Consider the following 18,839-nt stretch of genomic DNA (forward strand, 5'->3'; position numbering starts at 1 on the left):
TTCCCCACACGCCTTGCTCAATCTCTTCAGAGCACAAAGCACTGTCTGCAATTGCCTTGTTTATGTGACACCTGCTTACTGACCCTCCTCCCCATGAGAACCTGGAGGGCACAGTGTGTGGCACAGAGTAGGTCCACAAATCATACTCAATGAGTGAACGAATGTATTTTCTTTTTGCGAGATTTCCTTTGAGTAGGTTTCTGTTCTTTGCAATTATAAAATTCTCGACCAAGATAATTGGCAGCAAAATTAACCCCAAACAAACCACCAAACAAATGCTGCTCTGGATACAGCAGGTTGAGGGTTCTTCTCTCTCCTTCCCAACCTCTTTCCTTCCCTCCAGCACACACACCATCCCCATCTCCCCCCGCCCCACTCCCCCCAGACATCATCTGTTTGTCTTACCTTTGATGTCATTCCTGGCACTGACACTCCCCTCCCGGGGAGGAGCCTTCCATTGAATTATGCTGTGAGTAGCAGCATCTCTCCCTCAGATGCCATCGAAATGCATGAATGGCTGGCTGCCCACGTGCCGTCTTAGCTCACAGGTGAACCCTGACTCCCCCAGCCGATGGCTTCTGGAAAAGTAGACAAACAGTGAACTTTTGCAGAGCTGAGACGCGTCAAAGGGCATGCTTTTAAAAGGGAAGGCTCACAGAGGAAATGTGAATCATGGCCCCCATCACACAGTTGTGTAAATTCAGGATTTGCTCACTGGGGTTCCTGTGAAAACTCAAGCTAGCCATCACATTCATAAATAGCCCTGAGTAGCCAATGACCATCTCCCTTCCCTGCTCTGTGGCTAAAAGGCCTGGCCCTGCAGTCACACAGACCTGGGTGTGAGAACCGGTACAACCATGAGTCAGCTGTGTGATGTCTGGCCAGTCACTTAACTTCTCTGTGCCTGTGTTTCCTCATTCTGAAAGTGGACGTAACAATTGGAGCTACTTGATGGACTCAGAGGGAAGACAGTATGATCGCATGTGTAAGGAGGGCACATCTTGAATGCAATAAATGTTCTGTTTCATGGGGGTCAGGAGAGGCTAGACTGTCAGAGCAGGAGCCTGTGTGGCTGTGTGGAATCTGTGCCCCTAGCTGTTACTACCAGGCATCCGGGCTCCAATGGGCACCTAAGTCCCTCTCTTACAAGCTTGGCAATTCACTGGTTTACTTTCTGCCCTCAGACCACACGCATGTGTGCAGTCAACAGATATCTACTGAGCACCCTCTAGGGGCTAGCCCCAGCTCTGTCAGGTGCAGCAGGACAAAGTAGTTATAAGATCTGAATGCTAGCTAGATCCATCGCTCACAGCTGTGTGACCTTAGGGAGACACCCACCCTCCTCTGTGCCTTTGTTTCTTCACCTTTACAATGGGGATAATAATAGTACCTATCTCATGGGGGCGTTATAAGGATTGAGTTGCTGTATACACAGGACTTACAACAATGCTTGGGACACGGTGAGTGCCATCTGAGTATTCCTTATCCATGGCTGTTTGTAAAACATGCTTGACTTTCCTGAGGGCTACACAGGAAGGCCTCTGAGGAGACCTAAGCTCCTTGAGAGCTGAATCAGCACCACTTAAAATCCACTGAGCACTTTCTCTAGCCACATGCTTTGTATCAAGGGTTGATAAGTTTTTTCTTCAAGGGCTAGAAAGTAAATCATTTAGGCTTTGCAGGCCAGAGGCAAAATTGAGGCTACTATGTAGGTACTTACATAACGGTTTAAAATGTAACCGTTTAAAAATGAGGGTGAATGAAACATTCTTAGGTCATGGACCTTAGAAAGAGCAACGGGCAGGTGGACAGAGTTGGTCTACCGGCTGTGGTGTTTTGAAACCTGCTTTTTATCATTCAATCCCTACAACACCACAAAGTGAGCAAGTACTATTATTATTCCCACCTTAAGAGGTGGAAACATTGTCTCAGAGAGGTTGAGTGAGTTTCCCAAGGCCACACAGCTGGTAGATACAAAGGCAGGATCGGAAGCCAGCACTGTGTGACTCTGGAGCCCCCGGGGTTAAACACTATGCCTTTGGTGCTACGTCAGCACCACAGCTGACCTTCCGCCTCCACCATCTGAGACCCATCATCCCAGAAGAGCTGCTTACTTCCTCTCTGAAGGTTCAAAGCAATTCTTATTACTACACAAGGGTAGTGGCTCAGACGAGCACAAAGGTACAAAAGTGAATCACGCTGTATGGACACAGCAGGGTTTTTTTATTTTTTGTTTTTTTTAAGAAGATGTTGGGGGTACGAGTTTATTAATTTATTTTTTGCTGTGTTGGGTCTTCGTTTCTGTGTGAGGGCTTTCTCTAGTTGTGGCAAACGGGGGCCACTCTTCATCGCGGTGCACGGGCCTCTCACTATCGCGGCCTCTCTTGTTGCGGCGCACAGGCTCCAGACGCGCAGGCTCAGTAGTTGTAGCTCACGGGCCCAGCTGCTCCGCGGCATGTGGGATCCTCCCAAACCAGGGCTCGAACCCGTGTCCCCTGCATTAGCAGGCAGACTCTCAACCGCTGCGCCACCAGGGAAGCCCCACAGCAGGGTTTTTATCCATTCCCCAGTTGATGGAATTTGGGGCTATGGGCTATCACTTTATTGCTTCTCAGCACCAAACCTCCTCCTCTCTGCCCGGCTCTGTGCCACTGGAGCTGGACTCTGTCAACATTTCTCCTTTGCAGGCTGGCTCGATGCTAGGCTTCATCGGTAGAGGGACCTGGAGGGGCACTGCGATCCACAGTGAGAGAGAAGGACTTCTCATCCTGGTTCCAGGTCTTGTGATGGTTTTGTGGCCTGGATGCCAGCAGATGCACGTGCAGGTCAGTTGCACTCACCCAGCAGCTCTCTGGCCCACACGCCCTGCAGCAAGTTTCCAGACCATCCGGCAGGACGGTCTCACCTGCACCCCCTGGCGGCTGCACGTCCCCTGCGGCAGCTGCACCCTCTCCCCCTAGGAGAGGTGTGACTCTGCCCGGGGCTGGGGGAACGTCTGCTGCGTTCCTGCTGCTTTCCCTTTTCACGCTCCCTCAGCCCCCACTTGCTGCTTTCTGGACCTGCCATTACTATATCCTTTAAAACCCTCTTTTACCCCTTCAGTAGTGAACTGCCTTTTCCTAGTTAATGCTCAGATTACTGGTGTTGATGAAAAATGAATCAGTCGCTTTAAGAAAGAAATGAAAAATTTTATCCGAGTCCAATTTGAGGATTATAACCCGGAAAGAGCATCTCCGAAAGCTCCAAGAACTGTTCTGCCCGTTAGAAATCAAGGCACAGTTATATAAAGTTCTTGAGACAGGGGGCTGTACATTAAATGACATATTATTGACAGTGGACACCATCCAGATCTGAGTGTCTCCGTGGCCCCTTTTACAAGATCAAGACGGAATGTTATCTTTTCAGGAGTTGTCTTGTTGATGCTAGAACACCGCTCTTTATGGCTGAGCAGGTATTTCTGCTGATGGGGGAGGTACGATCCATGCAGAATGCAGATACACAATGCACCATGGGGGGTAGAGAGAAGAACAAAGGGCAAGGAAAATTTTTTATGTTTAAATTTTTCTTGTCTTGCCATAAAACAGGAATTTTATTTCACACTGGTGTGGCTTCTGTCTCCTGACTGGACCCTGACAATTAGTGGTTGTTTCCATTTGAGGGCTATTATGAGTAAAGCTATTATAAACATTTGGATACAGGTCTTCGTGAGGATGTATATTTTCCTTTCTCTGGGGTAAACACCAAGGAGTTGAATTGCTGGGGCACAGAGTAAGCGTATGTCTAACTCCATGAGAAACCGCCAAGAAGCTTTCCTCCACATCCTGCCGACACGTGGTGATGTCACTCTTTGTACCCATGAAATACTACCTAGTGCTGAAAAGGAAGGAAATGATGATTCAAGCAACAACACAGATAAATCTCAAAAATGGGTTGAGCCAGGTGCAAACCGTTGCATACCATTCCGTTTCTGTTTACACGAAGTTTTAGAATGGGCAACAGTAACCTATAATGACAGAAATCAGACCAGTGGTTGTCTAAGGTGGGGAAGGGGCAGGAAGTTGACTGCAAAGGGACATGAGGGACTTTTGGGTGATGGAAATGTCCTTTATCTTGATTTAGGGGTGGTTGTTACATTTGTCAAAATTCATTTAACTGCACATTACAAATATGCATTTTATTGTATGTTAAATTATATTTCAGTAAAGTAGACCTTTTAAAAAAGGATGTCTTGTTAAGGCGTGGATGCTGGGCAGTGGGCTAGGTTCATCCAGCAGCCAGGTGGAATGGTCCCAGGTGCATTATTCAAATCCATACTTCAAACAGGTGACAAGGGTCACGACCGTTCAGGATTGGGCAAAGCATGGCAGCAGGTGAATTCCACATTTCTGATGCATATACTGGAAAGTATGGGGGGTTCTTCATGTCTGAAGAAACTGATACAACAAAAATGACCTCCTAAGAAGATTCCACTTAAAACTTGGATCTAAATTTCATAGTAAGTAACAACAACAAATGCTATGCTTTATTTTGAAATATGCAATATAAAATTAAGAAAACTTTAAAAACCTGTAAATTTTTAAAGTTATAAGTAAAGCTATGTGCTAAATTCTTAGAGTGAACAACAGAACAGTATTTTATCTTGGAGTAATTTTCCAAGAGACAAAATTTTTTCTAGCGCAACACAAACAACATCCTTTACTCAAGATTTGATTTTTAAATCATGTTATGAAAAGGGTCATTTCAAGGCTGGATCGATTTTCCCAAAGGATACTCTTAAACTTTGGCAGTTCATGTTTGAAGCAGTTAATCCTGTTATTTTTTCAATTTTTCTCTCCTTTGATTTTATTTTATTTTTTTGAATTTTCGAATTTTATTTTATTATTTTTATACAGCAGGTTCTTATTAGTCATCAGTTTTATACACATCAGTGTATACATGTCAATCCCAATTGCCCAATTCATCTCACCACCGCCCCGCCGCTTCCCCCCCTTGGTGTCCATACACTGGTTCTCTACATCTGTGTCTCAATTTCTGCCCTGCAAACAGGTTCATCTGTACCATTGTTCTAGGTTCCACAGATATGCGTTAATATACGAATTTGTTTTTCTCTTTCTGACTTACTTCACTCTGTATGACAGTCTCTAGATCCATCCACGTCTCAACAAATGACCCAATTTCGTTCCTTTTTATGGCTGAGTAATATTCCATTGTATATATGTACCACATCTTCTTTATCCATTCCTCTGTCAGTGGGCATTTAGGTTGCTTCTATGACCTGGCTATTGTAAATAGTGCTGCAATGATCATTGGGGTGCATGTGTCTTTTTGAATTATGGTTTTCTCTGGGTATATGCCCAGCAGTGGGATTGCTGGGTCATATGGTAATTCTATTTTTAGTTTTTTAAGGACCCTCCATACTGTTCTCCATAGTGGCTGTATCAGTTTACATTCCTACCAACAGTGCAAGAGGGTTCCCTTTTCTCCACACCCTCTCCAGCATTTATTGTTTGTAGATTTTTTTGATGATGCCCATTCTAACTGGTGTGAGGTGATACGTCACTGTAGTTTTGATTTGCATTTCTCTAATAGTGATGTTGAGCAGCTTTTCATGTGCTTCTTGGCCATCTGTATGTCTTCTTTGGAGAAATGTCTATTTAGGTCTTCCGCCCATATTTGGATTGGGTTGTTTGTTTTTTTAATATAAAGCTGCATGAGCTGTTTATATATTTTGGAGATTAATCCTTTGTCCATTGATTCGTTTGCAAATATTTTCTCCCATTCTGAGGGTTGTCTTTTCGTACTGTTTATGGTTTCCTTTGCTGTGCAAAAGCTCTGAAGTTTCATTAGGTCCCATTTGTTTATTTTTGTTTTTACTTCCATTAATCTAGGAGGTGGATCAAAAAAGATCTTGCTGTGATTTATGTCAAAGAGTGTTCCTCCTATGTTTTCCTCTAAGAGTTTTAATAGTGTCCAATCTTACATTTAGGTCTCTAATCCATTTTGAGTTTATTTTTTGTATGGTGTTATGGAGTGTTCTAATTTCATTCTTTTACATGTAGCTGTCCAGTTTTCCCAGCACCACTTATTGAAGAGACTGTCTTTTCTCCATTGTATATCCTTGCCTCCCTTGTCATAGATTAGTTGACCATTGGTGCGTGGGTTTATCTCTGGGCTTTCTATCCTGTTGCATTGATCTATATTTCTGTTTTTGTGCCAGTATCATATTGTCTTGATTACTGTAGCTTTGTAGTATAGTCTGAAGTCAGGGAGTCTGATTCCTCCAGCTCCGCTTTTTTCCCTCAAGCGTGCTTTGGCTCTTCGGGGTCTTTTGTGTCTCCATACAAATTTTAAGATTTTTTGTTCTAAGTCTGTAAAAAATGCCATTGGTAATTTGATAGGGATTGCATTGAATCTGCTTTGGGTAGTATAGTCATTTTCACAATATTGATTCTTCCAATCCAAGAACATCGTATATCTCTCCATCTGCTGGTATCATCTTTCACTTCTTTCATCAGTGTCTTACAGTTTTCTGCATACAGGTCTTTTGTCTCCCTAGGTAGGTTTATTCCTAGGTATTTTATTCTTTTTGTTGCAATGGTAAATTGGAGTGTTTCCTTAATTTCTCTTTCAGATATTTCATCATTAGTGTATAGGAATGCAAGAGATTTCTGTGCATTAATTTTGTATCCTGCAACTTTACCAAATTCATTGATTAGCTCTAGTAGTTTTCTGGTGGCATCTTTAGGATTCTCTATGTGTAGTATCATGTCATCTGCAAACAGTGACAGTTTTTCTTCTTCTTTTCCAATTTGTATTCCTTTTATTTTTTTCTTCTCTGATTGCCGTGGCTAGGACTTCCAAAACTGTGTTGAATAATAGTGGTGAGAGTGGACATCCTTGTCTTGTTCCTGTTCTTAGAGGAAATGCTTTCCGTTTTTCACCATTGAGAATGATGTTTGCTGTGGGTTTGTTGTATATGGCCTTTATTATGTTGAGGTAGGTTTCCTCTATGCCCACTTTCTGGAGAGTTTTTATCATAAATGGGTGTTGAATTTTGTCAAAAGCTTTTTCTGCATCTATTGAGATGATCACATGGTTTTTATTCTTCAATTTGTTAATATGGTATATCACATTGATTGATTTGCGTATATTGAAGAATCCTTGCATCCCTTGTTTTTTAAATGTATCAACTCCACCAGATTCTGGCTTGTCAAAGTATTTGGATAGAAATCGAGTAGTTTTCCAACATAATTTTTATCAATTTCATGGAATCCTACATTTTTTTTTTTTTTTTTGCGGTACGCGGGCCTCTCACTGTTGTGGCCTCTCCCGTTGCGGAGCACAGGCTCCGGACGCGCAGGCTCAGTGGCCATGGCTCACAGGCCCAGCCGCTCCGCGGCATGTGGGATCTTCCCAGACCGGGGCACGAACCCGTGTCCCCTGCATTGGCAGGCAGACTCTCAACCACTGTGCCACCAGGGAAGCCCTGGAATCCTACATTTTTGGCAATATTTCCAGTTTTACTTTGTAATTGATATAGTATTGTCTGGTGCCACATCCAATACTGAGGACAAGCTTGACTAACAAATTTGGATAGGGACAGACAGCTGGTATGAAACAAGGAAGAATAGTTAATTAGGAGCCAATTTAAAAATGCTCAGTCCTTTTGTGCATATGTGTTATGGTAACTTCTGCTTCCCTATACAAATTTATGCAGATGACAAGGACCCTGTGTAGGTGCACAGAGGAACATATATGTGATGGCTGGATCTCCAGCAGTCATTTTGGAGCATGAAGGAGAGGGCCACATTCTAGGGATGGTAAGCAGAAAGTTGGAAGGGACCTGAATTACCGAAGACTGTGGAACTACTACACCATCACTGGAGAACCTACCTCTAGACTTCTTTTCTGTGAGTGAGAAACACATTTCTATGTTTTTTCAGCCCACTGTAATCCTAAATGACCCCAAGTTCAGGCCAAACCCAGCTCCAGGACTCTGAGTATAAAGTTGTGGTTGTCCCCAGTGAGGAGGGTCACCAGACTACTCATGAGATAATATGGGGCCTGGATGAAGCTTCCTTTAAGCATTCTCACCATTCAAGCAAGACCAGACAAATGAGGGCTCATTGGCTTCCTAGGGGCCAAACGGACTTGCGAGTGAATGCTATTTACCCCCAGACAGTCTTAAAAAGATAATTAAATGTACGGGCCTTCAGGTGAGGTGTGATCTCAAAAACAGGCTGAAGGTTGGCCCTAGCCCACTCCTCCTGTTTCCTGCCATGGCCCCTGTAGACTTTTGAGTTTGAGCCCACCCTATTACCATCCCAGACTCAGAGTACAGAGACTGTGTCTGTCTCGTTCATGGTGGATCCCCACTGTCTGGAAGAGTTCCTGGCAGATGTTTGGATCTCAGTGGATTTTCATTAGATGCCTGAAGAAGGGAAGTAGGATGTGAGGCATCCAGGTGGCTGACTTCCCAGATGGTGTTCTGATTAGAAAGAAGGGGTCTATGGTTTGCAGGACGTATATACAGAAATATATAGAAGAGAGGCCTCTTAGAAACAATAGGAAGCTAGTCAAGCTATTACACAAGCAAGGAGCCCACACAATCTCTAGTGGGCTCTGTAGGAGGCCAAAATAATCATCTAGTGACAGGAACAGCACTAACTGGTAAGTGCTTTAAAATGCTCTAAAATGCTGTTATTTCATATAAGTATTTAGTAGGTTCCTACTGTATCCCTCCCCCACCACCAAGTTACATTAGCTTGGGTACAGGGTCCATAGGAGGCCTGCGGCATCACTTCTAATCTTAATGGGCTGCAAAGCCGCATGCAACTGACCACATGGGGGCCCAGAGAGTCATGCAATGGAAGCACTTGTGTGATGTGCACTGCTCAGCAGACATGCCCAACCTCAGGGCCTTTGCACCTGCAGTTCCCTTTACCTGGAGCAGGAATTGTCACGATTTTTTGTAAAGGACCAGAGGGTACATATTTTAGGCTTTGTAAGCCTTATGGTCTGTCACAACAGCTCTGCCCTTACAGCTAAAAGCAGCCACAGACAGTGCACGATGAATGGGCGTGGCTGTGAGCCGATAAACCTTTATTTACAAAAACATGTGGTAGGCTGCATTTGGCCTGTGAGCTATAGTTGGCCAACCCCTGAAAGCTGCATGGCTCCCTCCTTTGCTTTTTTCAGCCCTCTGCTCAGATGCCCACCTTATCTCAACAGCTCCCTGCCTGCCATCCTCTGCTCTTTAATTTTCCTTTACTTCCCTTTACATTATACATTCATTTATTTATTGGTTCATCATCTGACTCCCCTTTTGGGAGTGTAAGAGCCACGAGGGGGTATCCACAGCTCCTAAGAAGTGTTTGGTATATAGTAGACACACAAGAAATATTTGTTGAATGAATGAATCTTAAAGGACAATAACAATAAATAGAAATAACTAATGTTTTCTGCACGCTTCTGTTCTAGACCCTCTAAGACACACGTGGAAAGTATCACTTAATCTTTAGTAGCCTACAGTACAGGATCTATTATTATAGCGCCTTTACAGATGGGGAAGCTGGGGCTCTGAGAGGTAAGTTACTTGCCATAACAGTGACATTGGCCATGAGAGCACGACAGCACGGGGCGTTAGAGCTGGCTAGGACCCGGAAGGTGAGTCCATCCCAGACCCGACACCATGAAAATGCAGCAAGTGGGATGTGGAAGAGGGAGCCACATGCCCGAGGTCACACAGCAGGAAAGGGATGGAGTGGAATGAGGACCAGGTCCTCACTTGCCTGCTACAAGGCCACACGGGCTGCAGTGTGTCCTGCAGGTACAGGTGGGCCGTGGACACCCCAGAGCTGCACTGCTCCCCTGGGTGATCTGCCCGTGGCGGGGGGTGCTGTGACCTGCCTGTGGCCAGGGGGCCACGGGACCAGAGCTTCCTCTGGATGGGTCGTATCAGAGACAAACCATGTAGCCAGGCCCGCAGCCTCCCTGAGTTATAAACTACAGACGAAGCTGGATCATCTCAGTATGCCTTAGCCCCCAAGATGCTGAGACGTGAACTTCTATAAAGTGGACAATAAAAGCCGCGGAGAAGCCGGCCCAGGAATACTACCCAGCTCTCTGTCCTCCTGGAGCTGGTTGCGTCCCCCAACCTCCACTCCCCCTGCCGGCTCTGCAGGAGGGAGAGACCATCTACTTCTCCCTGGCACTCACGTCCATGAGCTTTCTGCAGAAAGGAGCACTAGAGGAAATTTCCCCTTCCGCGATTAATCCCTGTTTCTATTCCCAAAGAGGCTCTAAGGACCAAAGGCCAGAGCGTGCACACCCCCTGCCTTCACAGGGCCTGGCTGAGTATATGGCCGGGGTTTCCTGCCCAGGCAGAGGTAGAGGGGATTCATTTGCTAGGGCCGCCCTAACACAGTACCAGAGACTAGGTGGTTTAGAGGACAGAAGTTTTTTTCTCAGGATCTAAAAGCTAAAAGTCCAAGATCAAGGTGTCTGCAGGCTTGTTTCTTCCAAGGCCTCGCTCCTTGGCCTGTTGACAGCCATCTTCTCCCTGTGTCTTTGTCACATGGTCTTTCCTCTGTGCGTGTCTTGGTCCTAATCTCTCCTTATGAGGACACCAGTCAGATTGGATCAGGGCCCGTCCTAATGACTTCATTTCAACTTGATCACCTCTTTAAATACAATCTCCGAACGCCGTCACTTCCTGAGGTGCAGGTAACCCTAATTACCTTCCAAAGGCCCCATCTCCAAACACCACCATATTGGGGATTCGGGCTTCAAAATAAGAATTTGGGGGGAACACAAAACCTTCAGTCAAGTCTTGCAAGCAACATAATCATAACAAAAATTCACTGGGATAGTCCAAAATCAAAGAGTATACGGCCGGGGTCAGCAAATTATAGCCAGAGGGCCAGATCCTGCCTGCCACCTCCTTTTTTTTTTTTTTTTTTTTTTTTGCGGTACGCGGGCCTCTCACTGTTGTGGCCTCTCCCGCTGCAGAGCACAGGCTCTGGACGCGCAGGCTCAGCGGCCATGGCTCACGGGCCCAGCCACTTCGCGGCATGTGGGATCTTCCCGGACCGGGGCACGAACCCACGTCCCCTGCATCGGCAGGCAGACTCTCAACCACTGCGCCACCAGGGAAGTCCTGCCACCTCCTTTTGTAAATAAAGTTTGATCAGAACGCAGCCGCACCCACTTCTTTACATATTATCTGCATATTAGCTGCATTCAAGCTATCACCACTGAGCTGAGTGGTTATGACAAAGAGCACATGGTCCACAAAGCCTAAAATTGACTATCTGGCCCTTTTTGGAAAAAGTTAGCTGATCCCTGACGTAGAGGAACTTATTATTCCTCTCCAAGTGATATCTTAGCTAAATAAATTTCTGGGTTCTATGACACGCAGACACGAAATCAGATGCGTTAATGATTTAAATGACGACGCTAAGCTGTGAGAGTGATAGAAGAAAATCTTTGAGGGTAATTGTATAATCTTAGGTAGGAGAGGACTTCCTAAAGCAAAACAGAAAGCAGAATATATAGGGGAGGAATATTTTATGTGCTTTACAGCCTTCACGACTAAAATTCGAAATATTTATACACCAAAAGATTCTATAAACAACATAAAAGACAAACGAGAGCCTAAGAGAGAAGCATTAATCTAAGACAACAGATGGTTTGTATTCCTAATATGCAATGAGTTACCGCACATCAAGAAAAATTCCAATCAACTCAGAATAGAAATGAACAAAGGCTATAAACAGGCAATTCATAGAAGAAATACACATAGTCAAAAATATGTAAAAAGATAGAAAATCACACTCATAATTCCAAAGTGCAAATTCTGCCACGGTTACTAATTGTCAAAAAAATCTAACAAATTGGCTAAAACTGAGATCATGGATCGTATTTGGTGTTTATCATGGAACTGGGAAATGACCTCCCAGATACTCTGCTGCTGGAAGTACAAAGTGGTCCAGCCTCTTTGGAGAATGATTTGACAGAATCAGTTTAAATGAAATACTCAAAGCCCCTTTTATCCCAAAATTTCACTACTAAGAATCTAGGCCTGAGTAAGATTTGTGCTGGACAATGTTTGAATGGCATCACTGCAATGGTATGTGTTGTGCACACACGTGGTCACACACACAGAAACCACCCAAATGTCCGTCAGTGGGGGTGTGGGTAAGATGCATTCTGGTACCCAACGGAAACTGGAAAAGTACAGAGCCATTCAATGGATAAGGCTGCGCTCACCGGAAGACTCCAGAAAAGTGAGAAAAGCACATTTTAGGATAATGTTATGGCATGATTCCTTTCTTTTTTTTGGTAAACTGTAAGTGGCGTGTTTATAAATCATTACTTAGACTCATGCTCTCCGGGCTCCGGGTCCCACATTGTCAGAGGCAGAGGGTTTCACACACAAGCAGCCTGACTGCCGCCCCTCTGGCCAGCTGTGCCTGTGGCTCTCCTGGTCCCTGCCCCCCAGCTGACTGGAAGGGGATGGTGGTCAGGGGAGCTGAGCCCCAGCAAAGAAGTACACAGACTCCTGAAATAATGCCCCATTGGTTCTCCATCTCAGAGTCAAGAGACAGATTCCAAACCTCACTGAGTCCATGATGGGGGTGGGGACTTAGGAGCTGCTCCTGCACCTGGGGGCTCACTTGCCGGCACGATGCTTCCAGGGTGTCGGGAGCCCAGGTGACCACGCCATGGACCCTCTCCCCCTCAGTGCTTTGGGTGCTTCTCTTCAACCCCCTCCTCTCGGTTCTGCCTCTTCTCTTCCTGGCCAGCAATCATGGGTTGTTGTTGAGTCTCTGCTTTCTGTTCTCACCTGGGGGATGGGACGGAGGAGCTTCGAATTCCGAAGGTGGAGGAGAGAAAGGAAGGGAAAGCCACACGTGATGCTCAGGACTGAGCATGGGGAATCTACGAAGCAGCTGGGTCTCTTAGGGGGTGGGTTAATCAGTGGGCAGCAGTGGGGATCAGGCCCCGTGAAGCCCACGGGCTCTTCACCATCTCTTCCTGCCTTAAGCTGCATCATAAAACAATGCTCCTGTCCATCTGCCTTAAGCAACTCCAGACTCCAGAAAGGGAAGGCAAGTGGGAAAGAGGAAAAGCCCAATCCCACAACCCAAGCTGGTGTTGGGAAGGATATAGGCGCAGAGATACCTGGAGGGTGGGGCGGGATGTGGGTAGGAGGGTGATGGGCTGGGGGCATCTCCCTAACGTCTCATCACCCAGGCTTTTGAAAGCTGTTTTCTAAACAGTACTTTTCATTTGGTCCTGTTAACTCCTCTTTTCTATTGACGTGTGTGTGTATGTTTTAAAAATTGCTAAAGATATTCTGGAAAAGACTAAAACAAAAAGAATCCCCTTGATGTCAGAAGGCAGTTCTGATTCTGAGGTTTTTGGGTTTTTTAAATAAATTTATTTATTTTTGGCTGCGTTGGGTCTTCATTGCTGCGCGCGGGCTTTCTCTAGTTGTGGCGAGCGGGGGCTACTCTTCATTGAGGTGCACAGGCTTCTCATTGCGGTGGCTTCTCTTGTTGTGGAGCGCGGGCTCTAGGCGCGCGGGCATCAGTAGTTGTGGCCTACGGGCTCAGTAATTGTGGCTCGCGGGCTCTAGAGCGCAGGCTCAGTAGTTGTGGCACACGGGCTTAGTTGCTCCACAGCATGTGGGATCTTCCCAGACCAGGGCTCGAACCTGTGTCCGCTACACCGGCAGGCGGATTCTTAACCACTGCGCCACCAGGGAAGTCCTGATTCTGAGTTTTGAGGCCTGATTTCCCGACTCTTCCGATCTAGCTAAGTAATCCAAGAAGCCTCTCCCTAGAGAGGAGACCAGATATTGTGAAACATTTTCTATAAAGGGCCACATGGTCAATATTTTAGCCTCCTTGGGCCAAAGGGCAAAATTGAAGGTATTATGTTTTATATTACAAGATTAAAAAAATGAATCTCCATATATTTTAACTGATGAAATTCGAAATATTATAATAACGACCGAGTGCAATTTAAAAAATAATACGTTTAGTAATAAGGAGAACGTCTGATGGGGGGAGGGTATTATTTCCTTTAGTGTCTCCTATTATTGAAATCAACTGCAAGTGTTTGATTTTTTTTTCAACCACTTAAAAGTGTAAACCATCCTTAGCTTTCAGGGTGCACAAAACCCAGCAGGGGACTGGACTTGGTGGTTGGGCCATCATTTGCTGACACCTAGGGTGCGTCACCCCAGACCCTCACGGGCCATTCCTGGAAACCTGTCCACTTCTCTGAACTAACCAGGTAGCCTCTGGGGAACACAATCAATACCACCGAGGCACATGGAGAAAAGCAACTACTCCAGGCACTGTTTGTGGACAAAAAATAAAATACAATGAAAACAGAGAGCGTGGCTCTGGTTTGGCTGGAAGAAAGAACCTCGAACTTGAGTCTTGAATTGACTCTTAGCCACCCGGCCAGTGATGAGCCCAGCCCTCTGGGTGGAAGCCTGGTTGGCGCTAGGAGGAGGTGGCCCACCCAGGCCAGTGTGCAAAACAACCCACAGGGAGACCGTGAGATGGAGGTTACTGGGCCCATCCTGGGAGAAACTGACTCTACGGGTCAGCGACAGGGCCCAGGAGTCTGAATTCTAACAAGTCCTACCTTCCCCCATCCACGTCCTTTTTGTGATACATGGTTCTGACTTGGAGAAACGCTGGCCAAAAGGAGAGAGAGACGAGGTAGGACAGAAACGCTGCAGTCCTGCATAATTAACCACAGTGGCCGCGGCTGTAGGTTGCTGTCATGGGGCACCACCTGCCTGCCTTCCTGGCACTGTCCTGTCTCGGGGGATCCTCCCACCCCTGCAGCCCTGAGCTAGAAAATGTCACCCCCCGTTTCCTGCTGAGGTACAGGAGATCGGGGGGGGTTAATTAGCTTGCCCAAAGTCATCCAGATAGCAAACGGTGCAGCTAGAGTTGGAGCCAGACAGCCTCACTCCAGAGCCTTTAAATCTAAAGCTTACTATCAAGTGGCTTCTGGTGACACAGAGACTCACAAAGCCGTTCTCAAAGCTTAACAGTTTGCCAACACTTGGAAGGAAAAAAAAAAAAAGGAAACTAAGGTGCTGAGGACTTACTGCATCTCAAGTGCTTCAGATACAATCTCTGTCAATTCTCCCAACAGCCCAAGGAGGTAGGGATGACTGCACCCATTTATCACATGAGGACACCCCAAAAGCACAGAGATTAGGGAACATGCCTAAGGTCATAAGGTTTGATAAGTATAAGATCCTATCAGGGTCAAGCCAAGGTTGATCTGGCCCCAACTCAGTGCCTTTATCCCAATACCACTAAGGCTAAGGCTCATTACTACCACACTTTCCCCGAACCTCAAAAGACCATAAGCTCTGTATCTGTCAGCTTTTGCTGTGTAACAACCATCCCAGAACTCAGTGGCATACAATAAGCATTGATTCTCATGCTCAAAGGTGTGCAGGAGAACTTACTGGCTTTTCTCCACGTGTGTTTATTCTAGGATCCAGGGTGAAAGAGCAGCCATGATCCAAGTGTCTGTTATGTTCATGGGTAAAATTAGAAGCTACCAGAAGGGCAATTGGAAATATGAGATTAATCTTATGGTCTAGGCCCAGAACTGGCACACTGTTGCTTTCACCCCCATTCCATTGACTGAAACAAATCACAAGGTCAAGCCCAATGGCAGTGGGGCAGGGAATATACTCCTACAACAGAGGCTTGGGAAATAGGAAGAAAGCAAACATTTGCTGCAAACCAATCTAAAGGCTGATCTGGGGGATCTGAGAGCGAATGAACCTCCTTCCCTGTGATGTTTTCAGGTACTCTGATGCTAGGATGCCAAATGCTTAGTCTCAGCGGGGGAGAAGAGAAGACAGGAATTCTGCAATAGCAAGACAGGTGCTATAAATGAGGAACACAGGATGTAAAACAGTAGGGAGTGGTGAGGACTGCGGCAAACTGGAGAGCACAGACCCTGCCCGGGTGGCAGCTGCTCCTCAGCTCCTGCAGACTGCGGACAGAGATGCAACCTCTCCACTGACTCTGGCCATCCTTGTCTGCTTGGCCCTGGCTCCCAAGCATCCCACCTGCCCTCATGGCAAAGATGAGGTTCCCAGAAGCAACATTCTAGGAGAAACTTGCTGCCGTCCTTGCTGTATTGCACAAAGAGACATCGCCAGCACTGCTGGATGTCTGCCCCGGGCCCCTCATTACGCCTCGCTGGGCTCCTTCCCCAGGAAACAAGGATGCTCATGCTGCTTTCCTCCCCCAGAACTCTTTGTTGCGGGGAGGAACTGCGGCACAAACCCATTCATTATTAGTGCAAAAATAGACAGGTTTGATCAAAAGAGATTTGAATTATAACTAATTGGCCTGAAAGTTCAGCAAGATTGCTTTGTAAGAGGAAGAGGAGGAGGCAAGAGTAAAATGTTAACCATGGATTAAACAGCCTTGAGCAGAAGAGTGAGACTCCGGGGAACCAGGGCCGGAAGAGGACCCAAGTGCCAGCTGCCTCCGAGGCCCGGGCCAACCTGGGGACGCCAGGCAGGATCTCAGGCCGAAGTCTGGCTCTGCCCCAAGCCGGCTCTCCCACCACTGGAGCAAAAGTCCTTTGCGTTGGGCACTGCTCCTTTGCAGTAGAATCTGCCCTTTTGCATGTGTACAATCCAGTCCTCTTTTCAGAACTGAAATAGCACCGCAGCATCTGGGGGCGCCATCCGTCCCCAGCGGTCACCGTATGTGATCGGGTGGGTCAGGTTTCACTCCCAGTTTTGAGATGCGCAGGAGGCTCAGGCCTGCTCGTCTGGGTTGACGAGAATCCAGTTCACAGCTTCTGTCTGTATTTCATGGAGGAGGATGCAGGCCTGAGGCTGCCGGGGCCACCTGGGCCACCAGCAAGGGGAGCCTTTAGTTAGTACGGGGTCAGTCACAGCCTGTGCCCAGCTGTACTGGAGTCTGAGCAAAAGGAAAGACCATTCAGAATGATCCTGCTTGTGTTTCAGAATTTGATATTTTGCCTTGTGGATTTTTTTTTTTTTTGCATTGATTTTTTTTTTTTTTTTTTTGCGGTACGCAGGCCTCTCACTGTTGTGGCCCCTCCCGCTGCGGAGCACAGGCTCCGGATGCGCAGGCTCAGCGGCCATGGCTCACGGGCCCAGCCGCTCCGCGGCATGTGGGATCCTCCCGGACCGGGGCACGAACCCGTGTCCCCTGCATGGGCAGGCGTACTCCCACCCGCTGCGCCACCAGGGAAGCCCTCTGATTTTTTTTTAACATTGCATTCTAATATAACTTGTCTTGATCACTGAGCTGGGTGCCCCTTTACATTGTGCACCCAAGGCGAGTGCCTCACTCTCCTGACCCTGTTATTCCTGATGCTGGTGCTTGCAGTCGGAAGGTCTGGGTTCCAGTCCTGACTCTGCTACTTCCAGATCTGTGTGACCTGGAGCAAACTGCTTGGCCTTTCTGAACCCAGTTAGTTCACCTGCAACACGGGGGTGGCCATACCTGCCAGGCTGGATGAAATGAGATGATGTAGGTAGATACTCCTTGTAAACTGTGGTCACCTGAATACAAGGGACTCTTCTGGCTGCACGCGCATCTCCTCTTCCTCCCCACACTCACCATGAGAGTTCACCCGGGGCTGGGCACTGGGCAAAGAAATTAGTGTGCTTTATCCTACTAAAGCCTTGCTACAGTGCCCTGAGATTTTGGCCAGAGGAAATGCATCCTATATTTATAGTAGCTCCGTTGTCCAGATCAGGAAACGGGCACAGACAAGGGCCACTCAGCAGTGAAGTGGTCAGATCTGGGTGGGAGTGACGGACTTAGCAGGGTCAGGGAGGAAGCAGCATGCATACACCTGAGACTAAGACCCCGGGCTGGCGTGACCGATAAGACTAAGACTAAGACCTGGGCTGGTGTGACCGATACACCTCGTCACAGTATTCTGAGGCTCGTGAAGTTGCTTTGCTCGTGCTGCTCTGGATCAGCTGTTACAGCTGAAACGACTATCAACTACCATAAGCGGTGCCTGCCTTCGTCGTTAAGGCAGCTGTGGCTGCCCAGGCTGCTCAGCGACAGCAGTGTTGGTGTCGGCTGCGGCTGACATCCTGTGCAAGTGGGGCCACGGGAGCTCAGGCCACCCTGGCCAAACCCAGAAGAGAGGAAGCAATAAAAACGAAGCCTTTCCCAACACACAAGCGAAGCCCCCGTGTGTCTGCGTCACTAAGCAAAGTCTGTCAGCTGCAGGGAGGACAACTGGCCTCTTGTCTGGACCATTCGCTGCTGCTGAATGGCTGGTACTTTCTCACCTGTTTACATCTTGTCTTCTTTTGAAAATCTCATTGCTTTTTCCCCCACCCAGCATTCCTCCCAGAAAAGAGGCTGCCTTTTTTCTGTAACTGCACCCCAGCTTCCTTTCAGGTAGGCGATCCCACCTACTCTTGGTTTATAGGGTTTGGGTGGGGCTGACCCCACCCTCAGGTCTGGGTGGATGCAGAACTCAGACCTGGCCAGTCTAGCTGAAGGATGCCAAGCCTGGGACCTGAGCCGTGCCCACTGTTACTGAGTGTGTGGGACTCACACTAACAGCCTCCTTGTCACTCGATGCAGAAAGCTTGCCTAAGAATTAAGCTAACACAGAGAAAAGCAGAGCCCAGAGACAGATGGTTTTTGATGACATATGAATACCTGGATCCAACCATGCCTGAAGCCACTAATCCCTGACTTTTCATTTACATGAACCTATATATTCCTTTCTTCTTAGGTCAGTTTGAGTTGCGTTTCTGTCCCCTTACAACT

The sequence above is a fragment of the Lagenorhynchus albirostris genome, chromosome 15 (genome assembly GCF_949774975.1).
Source record: "Lagenorhynchus albirostris chromosome 15, mLagAlb1.1, whole genome shotgun sequence".
NCBI classification, from domain to species: domain Eukaryota; kingdom Metazoa; phylum Chordata; class Mammalia; order Artiodactyla; family Delphinidae; genus Lagenorhynchus; species Lagenorhynchus albirostris.